The sequence below is a fragment of the Lactuca virosa genome, chromosome 5, assembly GCF_052849685.1.
Source record: "Lactuca virosa cultivar CGN04683 chromosome 5, Lactuca_virosa_CGN04683_v6, whole genome shotgun sequence".
Lineage (NCBI taxonomy): Eukaryota > Viridiplantae > Streptophyta > Magnoliopsida > Asterales > Asteraceae > Lactuca > Lactuca virosa.
Window position 1 is genome coordinate 342,234,113 of NC_136430.1, and position 13,612 is coordinate 342,247,724.

Consider the following 13,612-nt stretch of genomic DNA (forward strand, 5'->3'; position numbering starts at 1 on the left):
ATATATATATATATATATATATATATATATATTTTCATGTTTTTTTTCATGTTTTCATACAAATATATATATATATATATATATATATATATATATATATATATATATATATACTGTATGAAAATTATATATATATATATATATATATATATATATATATTTTGTATGAAAACATGAAAAAATAAATAAAATATGATGATTATAAACAAGTACGACGCATTATGCTTTGATATATATATATATATATATATATATATATATATATATATATATATATATATATATATATATATATATATATATATATATATATATATATATATATATATATATATATATATGAAAAATACATCAATTATATTGATTATTTGTTTTATAATATGAAATCATTATTTTATATTTCACAGCAAGTTATTAAGTCATTCTTATCGAAAGCCAATAGAGTAATGTATCGTTTTCAGCTGCCAAACATAATGATTAAAGTTAACTGAAAAATAATGTTTTGAAGAATGACGAAAATCGAAATAACTGATTCGTTTGGATTTCGAATTACGTCTAATTTCTTTTCCATCACCCAAGATGTACGAAGAAATTTGGGTTTTCTTTTGTGAAATTGTTGGTGTTTGTGATCATATCATCAATTAATCATCTTCAATTCTTCACGCAATTGATTATTACTTTTAAACGGCGTGGCATCATAAACTTCATCCTCAAGATTTCATTATTTCAACACTATCGGACTCTCTACTCATCCTATTAGTTAGATTAGAGATTTGCATCCACTTGGATTCACTAATCGTAGGCAACAAGCAGCAACTGGAAGGTATGTATATATGCATTTATGGTTTTTATATGTTTAAGAAAGTTAACATGTCACTGGAATGCTCTCCAAGTGTTTGATGAAAGTACACGAGTTTAATGGCACAAATCAATTACTGAGTAATTTCATCTCATTAAGATTTATTTCCACTTTCATTCTCTTATTCATCATATCACTTTTTTCTATAAGTTACACTAAAAAGAAACAAAAGAAAGAAATAAAAAAAGTAATGTAAAAACAAAGCTTTTATTTTTTTTACAGATGAAGGGAAGTATCAACATCAGGTTTCTCATGAACACGCGATGTGCTAACTGTTACTGAATCCATAGACCAGAAGTCTCTAAAAGGTGGAGTCTTTGATGCTTGGTGTTCTGTTTTCTTTCCAAATAAATCAAGTCCAAGTGATAAAGATTCTTGAAACGATGAATTTGCTTTCATTTCAGGGTGCTTTGTTTGACTCTTTGTTTCAGACTGAGAAAGCAACTTCAACACTGCCATTTCTTCTCTCTTCTCCCTCATTTTTTCCAGCTGTCTGAATCTTTCTTGCAGGAGAGCAATGGAGGAAGAAGAACCACCATGACCACCACCAACCACCATTGGATCACCATGTTGACGTCCCCCATGAAGGGCCATCATCAATCTTTAATGTGTATATATGATCAGATTCTTGTTTTAACTCTGATTATGAGATGTAGTATCATTTATATATTGACATTTGGACATTGAGCCACCCTTTGTTGATTCTGAGTGTTGCAAGGATCGGCTACAGTAGCACAAGATCCAAGGAGAAAAGGGTCAGAAAGATAATGTAAGTTAGAGTGAGTTGGTGTATGTGAAGGCAAAAGAACTCTTGAATGTGCAAAAAGTCGAGAGAATGAGTCCAAATGGAAAAGGTTTTAGTATTTGGAAGGATGTTTGTGAAAGAATATAAGGTTAGGTTTGGTAATTTGGTCAACTTTTGACCTTTTGGAACCCTTTAAGCTTTGTAGAATATGGTAAAATGTCACTATCTTCTCCAAAACGTGCATCATTTTGACCACTTTCATTTTCCAAGGTCTATCATCAATAAATTACAAAAAAAAAAAAAAAAAAAACATCAATTTCGTTATGTGTATCAAATAAAGGTTTGAACTTTATGATGTATATAAGATAATTATGTGGTTTTTGAGATCATTCTAGAAGAGGAGATGATTTAACTTTAAGATTGTATTTTGGGCGAGTGATGTGGTATCCCATATGGTTGGCTAAGGTGACAAAAAATATAGGTGAATCCTATGCTTAAAGATTGACCAGTATGAGTAATTGAGTATCAATGCCGAATCCCAAAAGGAAATGACACGTGTCCCCTCCCTCCATTAGTGTTCTCCAAAGTTCTTTTGTCCTTATGTGATTGTACATGTACCATTGTTTCAAATCCACATTGTGAGTGTCGAATTTGTTCTATTTGCTAAATTTGGCAAGTGATAAGGTTATGTTCAATCTTTCATCATTACCAATAGTTATAAGTGTATGTAAAGATGGAATATTCATCCCATTTTTAGAAAGTCAAAGTTATAATCATCAATTGTTTATGCATGGAAGGTGTTTGATGAAAAAATTAGTCACCCACGAGTTATAAAGTTATGAATGGGAACTGCAACATATGGCAAGGCTTACAAGTTTAGTAATTTTGAGATATTATAAGCCTCTCTATGTATTTTTATACATTACACCCTTTACAAAAAAACAATAACAACTAAATAGGAGATACCTAATCATGCATTCAATTAGTTCAAATATTATTTAGAATTTGTTGGTGGCAATTTCAACCCATTAACATAAAAAACGAGCGGGTTTCAAACTTTCAGTTATATTTCACCTTCAGCTGGTCAAATGAGTAAAAATCTAAAAACTTGGTTAAAGATAAAATCTGTAAAAAAAAAAAAAGAATAAAAGTTGTCCAAATTGTATTCAAATACTTACAATTGTTAATTAGATTCTAATAAAAAAATAGATAAGTATTTTAATAGATAAAAAAAATACAAAAGTTGTAAAACATGAATTTCGTTTTACATTTAAAGATTTGAAAGAAAAGTTGTAAAAAAATAATAATTTGTAAAATGAATTTATACAATAACTAATTTTGTCTCTGGTTTTTAATATCTTTTACAAGTATTTAAATGGTTGTAAAATATAAAATTTAATGCATGTTTTTTATAACTTTTAAGTGTTTGATTTTTGCAATAAGTTGTAAAGAAATCTAAAATATCATGGTGGCAAAAAAAACCATTACGATAACAGGTTTGTAATCTAAAAAGCCAGGGATCAAATTCTTAGTAAAAATAAAAATTTAGGGCAAAATTATAAAAGAAAGCATGAGATATTATAGTATGTCACTAGTGTATGATGAATATAAAATATGGGGTTAGTTCCCTCTAGAAATATTAAATTACGAAAAATGGTATTTTAAGTACTTTCAAAATTGTTGGTGACCATAATTAAAATTATCCTTCAAAATGATACACACATTATTTGATAAAATTACTTATTTAAACTCCCCTAAATTTCAATTATAATAAACTTTAAAATGTTATATCAATCGTGGGCTTAAATTGCTCAAAAGACGATAAGTTGTCATGGGCCCTTATTGGGCTCACCCCACAAATAAGCGTATGCAAATATGTAATTGTAGGCATATATTAAGCAGTATGTAATGTAATTATGTATGTGATCATATACTTTACATATGTATATAATAATTTGTGCGTTTATGCCATATTAAAATTAAAACCAATATGTTGGACTGTATTTTGTCCTTGTCCTTGTAAGGTAAATAAAAACCATGATAAATTTGGGGTTATATGTAGCTAAAGTAATGAACTTTCGTTCACTTTTTGTTTTAGATAATGCGTATTTTTTAAGCATAATAACAATGTATTTTATTTTATTTTTCAATCATTTTAGGTGTTTATATAGAAATAGTTGATGATGCGTCGTTGGTGTAGATTTTCTTATTTACAACTTTGTAATCTTAAGAAAACGTATGAAATAGATTGAATTTGAAATTTAACTAAAGGTTAAGGGAATGGCTACAAATGTGAATTTGTTAATGGTTTCGTTTTTTTTTTCATGTAAACTCGGATTATGATAAGAATTTATAGTATTTCAGCATTGTGCAATCTTTTTGAAAAAAAGGTTGCATTAGGCTGCTGAAAAAAGTTACATCCTTGTATGTTGAAAAGAGATGCATTAGGTTCAGTTTTTCAGTTTACAAACAATATTTTGATAAGGATTATAAACATACAACATGCAAATCAATCTTTGTTTATGTTACAATGTCATTAAATTAAATTTAATATAAACATATAAACACTCTACATAACTTTTACTGTATGTTTTTATGTCAATAAATTTTTTTCCAACTAATAATCATTAGAGAATCAAAGTAAATGGGAAAACAATTAACAAATTCAAACAGTAGAATTTAACATAAAAAATAGATTTTGATATGTTTTAAAAACCCTTTTATACAAACTTTGATGTGTATGTTTTATACATAAAATTTCCTATTCATGTGTATAAGATCATATCTCAACAAGTTTTCACAAAATCTATTTATAATCCTAATTGATATGAACAAATGAATTTTTGATATGAACAAATGAATTTGATACCAGTGTCGAATAATGATGTCATAACACAAGCAACATTAGCAATTTAATATAAACATCATGATTGAATCATGGATTCTTGTTCATCAACTAATAACAGCTAATTATCGACAAGGGGGTTTAACAAGAATATCTTTTGATATCAAGAAGATAAAGAACCCAAAGTAGAGTTCCTATAATTTTTTTTTTTTTTTTTTTTTTTTTTTTTTTTTTTTTTTTTTTTTTGTAGATCTAAGAGAAGGGAGGGAGAGAGCTAAGAAATTGGTAGGGTTTCTATGGGAGGCTCCTTGGTCTTTTCTTTGTATATAAGACATAAACCCTAAGAGTCTTTCTTAGCCTACAGTTTGATCAAATTATGGTAACATTACCATAATACAAATTTGAGACTATTATTGCATAAATGGTACTTATAAATAAATTACCATAATACAAATTTGAGACTATTATTGCATAAATGGTACTTATAAATAATTTCTACTTATTTAATTGATGAATAAATAAATAAAAAAATTAATCCCTTTAATTAAATATTTTTTTCTTTTCTAGTTGAGCCAAGTGTGTAACCCAAGTAAGCTAACGTAATTAATAATCGTGTCACTAACTATGGTATTAGTGGGCATATCTCAAATAGTATGGTATAGTTTACTAGCTTATTATTCATATTTAAGCATTTGTGGGTGCATCACATATGCATATGTCGATCAAAGAAAGTCGAATCCAAGATCTACTAAATGTATTTTGTTGGATATAATATGAAGCTAAATGATACAAGCTTTAGAACCCCGAGTCAAGTAATAGATTACCAACATAAATCTCATTTTTAATGAAATTGTCATGTGCAAATCCTCACACACCCAAATCGACAATCATTATGGTTCTTTATCCAATCTATTATATTTTCCTTAGTTTTACTTTAAGCTTGATGATTTCTCCTAAGGTGTTCAGATTTATTTGGTGAACATTATTATCTCATAAAATATTGAAAATCAATACATTTCCCCTATTCTATAAAACCATTATATGTCAATTTTACATGATTTATCACCTTATCCATGTTCTATTGCAAGTGACAAGCCTTGGAGGGTTATTTGGACGCCTATCAGGTTTACTAATATAGCTTACATAATGTTGGAACTTTATGTATATAAAGGATTTGCAAGTTGGCAATTTCCTTTGTATCCCACATTGGTGGGGGGAAGAAACCTTTTGTGGGTTTATAAGCTTATTCCCTTGATAGGCCTTTAAAGGCTTTAGTGGATCAAAGGAATGGTCCAAGCCCACGCGCGCCTAGCCTAGCACTAGCCGATTCCCCGAGTGCGCGATTTAGGCGCACTTGGCACGACGCATCGGTCGCTGGGAGCTGAGGACCTTTTATTTTTGACGAGTTCGGGTCAAGCCGGTTTCACCGATCCGGTCAAATGGTTGACCGGCGTTGACTTCGTGGAGGATAAGTCATCGGGGCATTCTAGAAGGATCAGGAAACGGCTTGCTTGGAGAGCAAGTCGTCGCCCTAGGGTTTCTGGGGTCGGCCTATGGGGGCCCGTTTTATGCCTTCTAGGGTTTCGATACCTATAAATACTGCTCTCTAGGAGCCATTTGACACACTCACGAAAATCAAAAGCTCTCTCTCACTCTCTGCGTTTTTCTTCTGGTTTCCGAGTATTCACTTTGTGTTTGTCGATTTCCAGTGCTGTTGGAAGATCGATAGATCTGCATTAAATCCTGGATTTTTTACTCTGTTGCTTACAACCAGTAGAAGCGAAATATAAACCTTTAAGGACAGAAGTCCGATCCGTGCAGTTATTTGAAGTTCAAGATCAACCATCAACAGGTCGGTTTTACTTTTCTGTCTTGCATTTACTTTCGTCCAACAACAGGACAGTCTTCTTCTTCCTTTCTTATAATCAGATCTAATCGTGAAGGATTGATCTGGTTTTGGACGAAACTTGGTAAATATAATAATAATAATAATTGGATCTATTATTCGCAACTAATCGACACATAATTCTCAATATTATTTGTCGGTTTCCTTGCGTGTATATTAGTTTGAATTTACAACATTCTTAAAGGTTTATATTTTGTGATAAATCAACAGACTAATGGACACTACTGCTAGCCTCCACTTCATGAACCAAGAGTTTGCCAAACTTGACCAATTCGATGGTCAGAACTACACCCGTTGGGCTGAGAAGGTCAAGTTCATGCTTCATGTTTTGAAGCTCTCCTTTGTGTTGGACCCAGAACTGGCACCAATTCCTGCTAATCCAATTCCCGAGGCAGGGAAAACTGTGGACCCAACAGTCATCACAGAACTGGAAAAGCAAAGGACTCTGCGTAGAGAGTCTGAGGAACTGTGTGTGGGTCACATCAAGAACTCCCTATCTGATCGGCTCTATGATCTTTACGCGCCGGTCAAAGATCCAAGAGAGCTATGGAATGCGTTGGAACTTAAGTACAAGGCACATGAGGAAGGTACTAACAAGTACCTTGTGTCTAAGTACCTAGAGTTTCAAATGGCTGATGACAAATCAATCATGGAGCAAGTGCATGAGCTCCAAGTCATGGTCAACAAGTTGAACGCACTTTCCATCTCTATTCCAGAACTCTTTCAGGTTGGTGCGATCATCGCAAAACTGCCACCCTCGTGGAAAGATTTCTCTAAGAGAATGATGCATAAATCTGAGGACTACTCCTTGGATGATCTGATGAAACACCTCCGCATTGAGGAGGAAACTCGCATCAGGGACAAGCGTGGTAAAGTCGGATCGAGTGTGCATCACGTGTCAGCTGGGGGTTCTAGTCACAAAGGCAAGTCTGGGGGACAGAACAAGAAGAACTTCGGACCCAAGAAACAAAGCTTCAAGAAATCGGGACATCAGAATCCTAACTCAAAGCCGAAGAGGGCCGGACCTTGCCACGTCTGCGGAGAGATTGGGCACTATGCGAGAGAATGCAAGGATCGCAAATCAGGACCGGTAGCACATGCAGTCGAGCAGGTGACTGACATGGTGGCAAGTGTGAACCTTGGAGAGATTTTTATGATCTCCTCCCTTACCCGAGCAATCAGTGCTCGAGGATGGTTCGTGGACACTGGAGCCACTGTGCATGTTTGTAGTCAACGAGAGAGCTTCCGCACTTACCGCCCAATGCCACATGGGACAGTCGTCGTCTGTGCTGATGGACACAGAGCTGAAGTTCAAGGAAGAGGTGATGTTCGGTTGAAGTTCACACGTAGTGAATGGGTAACCCTTCGAGATGTTCTTCATGTTCCCACTATCTCGAAAGGGTTGGTTTCTGCGGACAAGTTTGACAAGGGAGGGTTCAAGATGGTGCTTGAGAGAGGCAAAATTATGATCACTAAAGGCAGAAGATATGTTGGGAGGGCGAACAATTGTTCAAGGATGTATCGTTTGTGCCTTAGTGATGAGGGTAGTGTGAGTGGTCCTAGTGTTGTGAGTGGTAGTTCTAGTGTTGCTAGTGTGTCAAGTGTTGATGATGATGTAATTGATGGATTGGTTGCTAATGTGAATGAAGTGAACTTTTCTGGTTATTTTGTTTGTTCAATTTCTTTATGGCATAAACGTTTAGCTCACACTAATGTTAAAAATATTGAAAAAATGCAAACTAAAGGAATGTTAAAATATGACACAAAAGATTTTGAAAAATGTGAAACATGTGTGAAATCAAAGTCCACTAAGAAACCATTTCCATCAGTTAAGAGAAATACATCATTGCTTGAGTTGATTCATTCTGATATATGTGAATTAAATGGAATCCTTACTCGAGGAGGAAAAAGGTATTTCATCACATTCTGTGATGACTCTAGTCGATATCTACATGTTTATTTGCTGAGATCAAAAGATGAAGCTTTTGATGCATTTAAGCGGTATAAGGCTGAGGTCGAAAATCAACTTGAAAGACACATCAAAATTCTTCGCTCAGATAGAGGCGGGGAATATTTGAACCAAGAGTTTGACACATTCTGTGAAGAGAATGGAATCACACATGAAAGAACTTCACCATATACTCCCCAACAGAATGGTTTGGCTGAAAGAAAGAACCGAACCCTTTGTGAGACAGTCAACTGTATGTTGAACCAATCGGGTCAACCAAACAATCTGTGGGGGGAAGCACGATTGACTGCTTGCTATGTTCATAATAGGATCACTAGTCGTATGATTCCTACAAGCCCTTATGAGTTATGGAAAGGTAGAAAGCCTAACCTAGACTATTTGAAAGTGTGGGGGTGTGTTGCTTATTATCGGACTCCCGATCCTAAGTTAACTAAATTGGGAGCACGAGCTAATAAGAGTATATTTATTGGATATGCTCACAATAGCAAGGCTTACCGGTTATTAGATATTGAATCAGGTGTTGTTGTGGAATCCAAAGATGTGGAATTCTTTGAGGACAAGTTTTCTAGGGATGAAGAAAACTCCAGTCATACAACACCTACAAGTACTTATCGAGAAATACTCCCACCTCCTCTTATTGTAGAGGAACCAAGGAGAAGTACTAGGGCTAGAATAGAGAAAAGTTTTGGAGACAATTTCTATTCTTTTTTGGTCGAAGGAACACAAAAGAAAGTGACAAGAGAGGTCATCTTTGCCATTAATTTGGATGATGATCCTAAGACCTTTACCGAAGCCATGACGTCCCGAGATGCGCCTTTGTGGAAGGAAGCCATCAATGACGAAATGGATTCAATCATGGGTAATGGAACTTGGGAGTTAACTGATCTACCCAAGGGGAGAAAACCTATAGGATCCAAGTGGATATTCAAGAGAAAGTATCATCCAGATGGATCCATATCTGCCTATAAAGCAAGATTAGTTGCTAAGGGCTATAGGCAACGAGAAGGTATTGATTATTTTGATACCTATGCCCCAGTTTCTAGGATTAGTTCTATTAGAACTCTCATAGCAATATCAGCTTTGAAAGGATTGTACATTCATCAAATGGATGTGAAGACAGCCTTTCTAAATGGTTATCTCAAGGAGGAGATTTACTTGGAGCAACCTGAAGGTTTCGTGATACCTGGACAAGAAAACAAAGTGTGTAGACTTGTTAAATCCTTGTACGGGTTGAAGCAAGCTCCTAAACAGTGGCATGAGAGATTTGACACCACTGTGACTGCATTTGGTTTTCAGCACAATAGTGCTGACAGATGTATTTATTCTAAACATACATCTGATTACATAGTTGTTATATATCTTTATGTTGATGATATGTTGATCATTGGCACTCACCTAGAAGGTATTCTTGAGACGAAGAATTACCTATCCTCGAACTTTAAGATGAAAGATCTTGGAGAAGTTGATACAGTTCTTGGTATCAAGGTGAAAAGGACAGATGGTCAGATTTCTCGGAGTCAATCTCATTACATAGAGAAAATTCTGACAAAGTTTCAACATTTGAACATTAAAGAATTCAACACTCCTTTTGATTCAAGTGTGAAACTAAAGGTGAATTTTGGTCGAGCAGTGGCTCAACTAGAATATGCTAGTGCAGTTGGAAGCATGATGTGTGCTACTCACTGCACTCGACCTGACATCGCATTCGCTGTAAGCAAACTGAGTCAGTATACTGTTAATCTAGGGACGGAGCACTGGAAGGCAGTAGGTAGAGTACTAGGATACCTGAAAAGGACAAGTACTTTTGAGTTGACGTATTCGTCATCTAATCGAATACTTGAAGGTTATTCCGATGCCAGTGGGATTGATCACACTAGTGATTCAAAATCCACAAGTGGTTGGATTAATACTGTAGCTGGTGGTGCTATTTCTTGGGCGAGCAAGAAACAGACGTGTATAGCTCATTCAACGATGGAAGCGGAGCTAATTGCCTTAGCAGCAGCAGGCAAAGAGGCAGAGTGGATTCGAGATTTACTTATGGATATTCGTTTGTGGGATATTCCAATGCCTTCAATACCCATGTACTGTGACAGTGAGGCCACACTGTCTAAAGTATATAATGCGGTATATAATGGGAAGTCGAGACATGTAGGTCTGCGACATAATTTTGTGAGACAACTAATTGAAAGTGGTACCATCAAGGTTGTCTATGTCAAGACAAGTAGGAACTTGGCAGATCCGTTTACCAAACCTCTGACGAGAGATTTGGTTACATCTACCACGAGAGTCATGGGTCTAAAACCACAATAGAATCTCTTAGTGATGGAAACCCAACTTGACATTAGTGCTCCTAATTCTCAAGTTTCAAGGATAACAACAAAGTCACTAACGGTAGAAGGTACTATCATTAATGATAGATCCATGTGAGGTACGATAGTACGTCATTGCCGAGAAAGAGGTTGAGTTACAACTCTTAACAAAGTTTTGGAGACATCTAAGCAACGAAGATGTTGTAAAACTTTGCCTATATGATCTAGAGGTGGTGTCGCCTCAAGTGAAGATTAGTGGTTTATCTTCTAAAGGATCATGAAAAGGGTTTATAGCGCATGGCCATATTAGCGCTCAGGGAGAACACAAAGATAACTTGTGATATGTGGGGGTAAACCGGAGAGGTCATTAAGGTTCATGGTTTAAACCTATAAGGATACCATTGAATCGGTCTCTTATTGTTTGTTCTCATTAAACTAGGGTTTAATCTTCGTGACACCCAAGTAACATCATCTGTCTGAGTGAAAGGAAACTTTCCAACTTGGTGGGGGATTGTTGGAACTTTATGTATATAAAGGATTTGCAAGTTGGCAATTTCCTTTGTATCCCACATTGGTGGGGGGAAGAAACCTTTTGTGGGTTTATAAGCTTATTCCCTTGATAGGCCTTCAAAGGCTTTAGTGGATCAAAGGAATGAGCCAAGCCTACGCGCGCGCCTAGCCTAGCCTAGCCTAGCACTAGCCGACGCCGCGAGTGCGCGATTTAGGCGCACTTGGCACGACGCATCGGTCGCTGGGAGCTGAGGAGCTTTTATTTTTGACGAGTTCGGGTCAAGCCGGTTTGACCGACCCGGTCAAATGGTTGACCGACGTTGACTTCGTGGAGGATAAGTCATCGGGGCATTCTAGAAGGATCAGGAAACGGCTTGCTTGGAGAGCAAGTCGTCGCCCTAGGGTTTCTGGGGCCGGCCTATGGGGGCCCGTTTTATGCCTTCTAGGGTTTCGATACCTATAAATACTGCTCTCTAGGAGCCATTTGACACACTCACGAAAATCAAAAGCTCTCTCTCACTCTCTGTGTTTTTCTTCTGGTTTCCGAGTATTCACTTTGTGTTTGTCGATTTCCAGTGCTGTTGGAAGATCGATAGATCTGCATTAAATCCTGGGTTTTTTACTCTGTTGCTTACAGCCAGTAGAAACGAAGTATAAACCTTTAAGGACAGGAGTCCGATCCGTGCAGTTATTTGAAGTTCAAGATCAACCATCAACAGGTCGGTTTTACTTTTCTGTCTTGCATTTACTTTCGTCCAACAACAGGACAGTCTTCTTCTTCCTTTCTTATAATCAGATCTAATCGTGAAGGATTGATCTGGTTTTGGACGAAACTTGGTAAATATAATAATAATAATTGGATCTATTATTCGCAACTAATCGACACATAATTCTCAATATTATTTGTCGGTTTCCTTGCGTGTGTATTAGTTTGAATTTACAACACATAATTGCTTACGCATTTTATAGATAAGGAAATTAAAAATTATCAAGAGCCATCATGTTATTTTAAGGCCATTGCTACTTCTTATTTTGAAAAACATATGACTCATGTGCAAGAAAGATGGATTATTTAACAAGAATAAGACATGGTTACTTATCCAACTTATAAAAGAAAAAGAGTACATAAAAATGCATATGGGTCTATAAAAGTAGAAATATATATATATCTGCCCTTTAGATGACACAAGATTCAAAGCTCAAATTATTGCAAAAAAAAAGTGTAGTTAAATACTTAAGATCGATTATAGTAATGTGTTTTCCTTCGTTGTCAAGCATAGATCAATTCACACCTTACATAAAATTATTGCAATGTAAAATTTTTGAAGCTTCAACAACTTGATGTAAAGATCTATTTCTTACATGATGGCTTGGAAGAAAACATCTACATTGAGCAACCTAAAGGGTTTGTTACTCCCACGAAAGAGAATCTTGTATGTAGACTAAAGAAATTACAATATAGCTTAAAGCATTAACTTGATAATGGTACAATAAATTCGATAATTTATGATCTCACAAAGCTTTAGAATATGAAATTTTGAGAGTTTTTTTGTATCAAAAATTGATAAGGTTCCCTCCCTATTTACTTGATTCTTTATGTTGAGGATATGTTGAAGTTGTTGAAGAGAAGACTGCTATAAACAAATTGGAAAGAAAATGAAATACTTAGGAGAAGAAGCCAATGAAATTGTAACATCCAAAAATTTAAGACCAAAAAATTTCGTTTTCAAAATAATAAAATCACCAATCAACAGGTTTATAAAACCATAAAGGAAAAACAGAGTATGTCAATCAATCATCTCAATACATCAGAGTCAAATAAAATGGAGATCGTGGTGTGTGCGATGCGATCAACCCGAACTCTTCCGTTTCAATCCGGAAGTACCTAAAACATAAACTGAAAACTGTAAGGACGAAGCTTAGTGATTTCCCTAAAATACCACATACCATACATATCTGTCAGCTCAAGGCTGTGTTGGGTCTATTTCACCCCCGAGTTTACTTCAACTCATATGTTAGCCCTGTTGGATTAATGTCTAAGTCCATAACTATAATTGGTAAGACTTGACCCGACCCGGCATGGTCCATTTGGGTTGCATGTCATCATGCATTTGGATAGACTATAATGAGAGAAATAACACTTAAGGTTGGTTAATATATTATAAGTTCTAATATATTAATAAGGTTATTTAATTAGTATTGATCAAGAATTAACTTGGAATTAATTAAGTGATCAAAAGGAGACTAATTAAATATATGGGTTGATTGTGTAAATCATTCATTCTTATATATGTGGGCTTGTGATCCAAGATTTCTTATGTTGGACTAAGTCCATGGGGTGACCCATGGATACTCCATGGAGGTTAAAATCCATGGAGCATAAGGAATGGGTAAAGTTATGAGTTACATGGTGTAACCCTAATAGCCACCATATAAAAGAATCCCATGGCTCAAGAAATCATGCACTAA

General features: G+C 35.1%; 1 long non-coding RNA gene across 1 annotated transcript; it reads left to right on the top strand.

Annotated features, from left to right (window-relative positions):
- Positions 1-468: 468 nt before the first annotated feature.
- On the top strand, positions 469-1,766 carry LOC145112924 (uncharacterized). The gene is made up of 3 exons (XR_013710680.1): positions 469-823; positions 1,082-1,167; positions 1,264-1,766. It is a non-coding gene; the product is annotated as an uncharacterized LOC145112924 (long non-coding RNA).
- The last annotated feature ends 11,846 nt before the right edge of the window (positions 1,767-13,612 follow it).